The sequence below is a fragment of the Chiloscyllium plagiosum genome, unplaced genomic scaffold (assembly GCF_037043375.1).
Source record: "Chiloscyllium plagiosum isolate Xiang-an unplaced genomic scaffold, Cpla_swu_hap1 HiC_scaffold_21, whole genome shotgun sequence".
NCBI lineage: Eukaryota > Metazoa > Chordata > Chondrichthyes > Orectolobiformes > Hemiscylliidae > Chiloscyllium > Chiloscyllium plagiosum.
In genome coordinates this window covers 68,981,260-68,987,063 of record NW_028270159.1, presented here as the reverse complement: position 1 = coordinate 68,987,063, position 5,804 = coordinate 68,981,260, and positions in this window count along the sequence as shown.

The window sequence follows — 5,804 nt, the reverse complement described above, 5'->3', positions numbered from 1 at the left end:
ATGTAGCAAAGGAAAACAGTTCGAGCTGAAGGAAAGAAACTATGCTGCGATTAGGCAAGTTTGAAGGAAAATAGTCATCCTTCAATTCAATTACATGTGATGTACGGCAAGGGTCTGTTTTGGGGCTACTGCGGATTGCCATTTTGGTTATGACCTAGATGAGAGCATACAGGATGTGTTAGTAAATTTGCGGATGACACTAAGGTCGGTGGAGTTGTTGACATTGCCTTAGGAGAGCTAGGCTAAGAGGTGGCAAATGGCGTTTAAGCAGAAAAATGTAATGTGGTTCACCATGGAAATAGATTCTTAGCAGTGTCGATGTCCATGTATATAGATCCTTGAAAGTTGGCACCAGGTTGAAGTGTTCTGAAGCACGCATGTGGTGTGTTAGCTTTTATTGTTTGAGGAATTCAGTGTGAGAGTCATGAGGTCATGTTGCAACTGTACAAAACTCTGGTGCTGCCGTACTTGGAGTATAGTGTACAGTTCTGGTCACGGCGTTGTAGGAACTAAGCGGAAGCATTGGAAAGTGTACAGAGGAGATTGAAAAGGTGTTGTCTGGAATGGACGGAAAGCTTATGAGGAAAGGCTGAAGGACTCGAGGCTGTTTGAGTTAGAGAGAAGAAGGTTAAGAAGTTACGTAATAGAGACATAAAAGATTATCAGAGGATTGGATCGCATGGGCAGTGAGAGCTGTTTTGCTTGGGTGGTAATGGCTAGCAGGAGGGGACACAGTTTTAAATTGAGGGGTGTTTTTTATGTATGAAAGATGTCAAATTTTCTTTCTTTACTCAGAGAGTCTGAAGGGCGAGGAAGACTCTGCCTGCAGCAATCGTAGACCCGCCACAATTAAAGGCATTTAAATGTCATTGTTTACACATATGGAAGAATATGGGATATTCTAGGTTAGATGGGTTTCATCATTGGTTTCATAGCTCAGAGCAACATCGGGGTCGAAGGTCCTGTACTACGCTATAATGTTCTACGTGCCATGTTCCATACTCTATGTGGTTGTTCGTCTTCTGTTTCGTGGAGCTCTGGCGTGTTGCAGTGTCTTATTGCTCGTTTACATGTTGCATTATCACAGTTATGTTTGTGGTCTTTGGGGTGGTTACTGTTGTAATTGAGGGTCCTGTCTGTATGTGTGTCCTTTCTTGATACTCTAGTTATGAATTAATTAGTGTACTTGGCCTGCAAAGCCCTCTGCGTCAATGAGTTCCATAGGTTTTCCACCCTCCGGCTGAAGAAAATCACTCACATTTCATTTCTAATAGATTGTCCGTTCCCTCTGAGTCTTTGCTTGCATCAAGTTTCTCCTAATAGTGAAAGAATCTTACCTACAGCGGCGGGTTAAAGGCCTCTCAGTATTACGTATATTTCAAACAGACCTTCCCCGTATCCTTCCAAAATCCATAAAGTACAAACGGGTTTTGAATCGTTCCTCAATTCCAAGGCATTTACTATTCTTATAAATCCCCTCTGGCGATCCTTCAAGACCAGTACATCTTTTCTCAGGCAAGGGGACCAAATTGTTTCACGATATTCCATCTGCAGTCTCACTATGGACTTTATGCAGCCTCAGCAGTACATCGCTGCTCTGGTATTTTCGCCCTCTTGGTGCGAAATTTGGATTTATCTTCCGAACTTCCAGTTGATAACGATAAGAGAATCTCAATTAGAATACTCGCACTTCACACTACCAAAGCCTTTCCCATTTTGAAAACCATCTGCATCTCCATCCTTCTCATCAAGGTTGCTATCTCACACTTTCTTACATTGCATTCAATTTGCATCTTCTTTGGGTAACATGTCTTCAAATTTCAAGACTTTTTGCAGCCTCCCTGCTTCCTCATCACGAAATGTCTGTCCACCTATCATTCTGTCAATTGCCAACTCAGAAAAAATGTCATCAGTTCATTTATCCATATTGTTAATATTTTACGTGAACAGTTGTGGTCCCAACACTGAATCCTGTGGAACTCCACTATTCACCATCTGCCTTCCTTGAAAAAGTCTTCTTTGTCCCTCCTCGCTGCCTTCTGCCGGTAAGCCAATGCTCTTTCCATGCTGGTTCCTAGCCCCAGATTCCGAAAGCTCTTATCTTATTTCAGAGCCTCCTGTGTGGTAGCTTGTCAAATGATACGTTAGTATTGGTAACGAGATAATTTTGAAAAATAACTGAATGTTTGAAAATCTGGCAGACATAACGCGAAATCATACAGGGTGGAAGCTGATACACTGGAGAACAATTAGGTTGATAACATCAGGATGATGATCGAGAAATACACCGATTCAGTAAGGTAGCAAAAATTATAAAATAATGAGAGTGCATTCATATCAAAACCCAAAAGACTGGCGACAATTTAAAATTAGATTCACGAAACAAAGAACAGGTCTCTCTCTTTGTGTTTTTTTCAAAAGCAAAACAGATAGGCATGTGTGAATAGCATGTGACTAAGTTGATTCACGGGATTGTCTCTTCATATAAAGGGGTTGGCTTGTCAGAAACTTGTAAACGTATTAGGCCTACATTCTTGATAGTTCAGGTGAATGAATACCTGGAAATACATGGTAAACTGTCGCCTTCATTGAACATTCCATCTGTGGAGCAGTTCTTGCAGATTCCTCAATGTCATTTCACTATTTGGCATGAAAGGGAGAGGAAAATAAAAGCTGAAGGACAGACCAATTAACACAAACGCAGAGAAAACTGTGAGGGTAGACAATCGGAGATGTGCTTGCAAAACAGTTGGAAAAGTCTGTTGAAAATGGATAACATTTTACAGAATTGGCGAGACTACATGGAAAGGGAATGCTTTCTGTTTGTGGGTTCCAGAAACAAGTTTTTAATATTATAGAAGATGAGAAAGGATTTTTATCATTGAGAAGAAAAAAAACCGAGACATTAAATGTATTAAATAACGAAATAGCTTTTTGTAGGTACTTGCATTGATCAAAGGGAATCGAAAGAAAGCAAGATACGATGTTGCCATAAAGCATCACCAATGACCATATTAAATAGTGGAGCTAGCTCAAAATCATTATGGGCTGGATTTTTCCACCTTGTCTCGATGATTCTGTATTCAATTCGAAGGGGGTCACTGATTCATTTCTTGTGCCACTACTCCATCAGTCACTCCAATTTTAAACATATCCAGGTTGGTGACATTGGAAAAATTACAGGTCTCAGACAAATCTGGTTAAGCGCAAACAAATATGTCATGCTGATTTATTTATTCATAACTGCAAGACTATTACTTAGCCAAGACTTCATAACCAAAGATACAGGAACTGCTCTCCAGAAGGAATGTTGAATGAAGGCGACAATTCACCAATTTAAATGATAGTCCAGGTATCCATTCACCTGAACTATCAAGAATGTAGGCCAAATGCGTTTCGCAGTTTATGACAAGCCAACCCCTTAATATTAGTAGACAGTGCCACAATTCAGTTTGTCACATGCTGTTCCCATATGCCTATCGTTTTGTTTTTGAACAGCAAAATCTCTTTATTGTTAACTTGGAAATAGTTCGACGAGTGAGAGTTACAGTCATGTCAAAGACGAGGTAACAGATTGCACCAGGTGGTGTTATAATGAAGGTTTGCTCACACAAGATGCAGGCGCTGCATGGTCATCAATGAGCAGTTGTATTTGGCTGAAATACTTGTGCTCCAGCTGGTGGGCTTGATTTTAAAGCGTACTCCACAGAAATGCGTCAAGAGTGATAAAGATTACTTTGGGATTCTCTGATTATCCATGTTGCTGGAAAGAAAGAGTGGGCTAAGAGGCAGGAAAATAATTCTCCCTCTCTGAGTTCCAACATCTAAGAATTATCCCACAACACCATACTAAGTCATATGAACTGCCTCGGAAATTTCCCAGAACAATATATACTCCCTTTATGGAAGTGCTACTTATTCTTACGTGGGTCAAGAAGTTTTGATGTGATTCATGTTTTATAACATTTGTATGAAAATGCTATTTTCTCTGGGTTTGGGCCACTGAACAAGAAGAACTAACCATTCTGACTATCCAATCTCCTCAAGGCCAGTATGGTTCAATCAGATCACTTCTCACTTTCAGGCCAAACGAACTATACTGCGATAATATAAGCGCTTTATTCCAGGAATGAGTGCAGATAAAGTACACTGTGCAGATTCTAAAGCCATTATGTCTTTATGTTTCACTCAAGGAGATGAAATTGCACAGTCTCACAAGTGCCCTCCACAATGCAGTAGAACATGGCTGTGTTTATATCACTTCGGAAGCTACAACACGACAGTACCTTCGGCCCTCGATGTTGTGCAGATAATTTATCCTATCTAAGGTCAAGCTAACTTACACACCTTTCATTGTAGGATTGTCCATGTGCCTAGCCGAAATTCGCTTATGTGTCCCAAAATATCTGATTCTAGCACCACAACTGACAGTTCATTCCATACAATAACCATTCTCTGTGTAAATAACCCACCTCTGACACCTCCCGTAAACCTTCCACCAAACAACTTAAAATTAGATCCCCTCATGATAGCCATTTCCACCATGGGAAAAAGTCTCCATCTGTCCACTCGATCTATGCCGCTCATCATCTTTTACACGTCTAGCAAGTCACCACTCACCTTTCTCCACTCCAATAAGAAAACACCCTCGCTCCCTCAACTTTTCTTCATAAGACATGCCCTCCAGTCCAGGCAGCTTCCTAGTAAATCTACTCTTCACTTTCTCTAAAGCTTCCACATCCTTCCAATAATGAGGCAAACAGAACTCAACACAATATTCCAAACTTGATGTAACCAGGACTCTGTACACCTGCAGCATGAAAGCACAACCCTAAAACTCAATTCCCCTGTTAATTAAAGCCAATACACCATATACCGTCTTAAAAACTCAGGTGGTAACTTAGAGGGAACTATGGACGTGCATTCCAAGATCTCTGTTATCCTCCACACTGCCAAGGATCCTGCCTTTAACTCTGTAATAATAAATCAAATTCGCACTTGCAAAATGAAGTACTTCACACTTTTCCACATTGCATTCCATCTGCCGCTTCTCAGCCCAGCTCTACATCCTTTCACTGTCCCGAATGGAAAATGTTATAAGAACAACCATGTTCTCTTATTACACTCTTTTCTGCTTTTTTTCCTAATCAATATCCTGTTCAGATTCCCATTCACATTTAATCAATGACATTCTGTTTCCTAAACAAATACAATTAAATGACAATCGATCACATTTAGTTCTGATTCACCGATAATCATGAAGTTATCCAACTCAAAAACAGGCCCTGCAGCTCCCTACGTCAAAGGACTGACTGGAATTCAAAAGATACAATCTTCTATTTCCGGTCCAGTTTGCTTTACTTTCTTTAAAACTACCGATGCTTTCTGAGCAACAACATATTTTTCCAGATGCTGTTCTCCGAAAATTCCCAAAATAATTTGATGATGATCCATAATGATCAAGGTTAGCTAGATTATGGACGTTCGCTCTGCTACGTCCCCCAATACTTCCTTCAGTGACCGCAGTGCATTCCACTCAAACTGCGTGAATAACATGTTTTACTGTAATAGAACAGGTGTTAGTTTGAGGGGGGTTAACTGGAGCTGTTTACTCAATGACTTTAATTAATCTCAATTTCTAACAGTGTCACTGGAGAGTTTCTCTCTTGTATTAATAAGCGACTCAGTTTAATGTGTTATTCCATAATGATAGGAGACCATCACCTTCGGTACTCACCGGGATCAACAGAGAGCGGGAGAGGAGAGATTGTAATCAGAGAACAATAGTCTTGAACGAAATAACA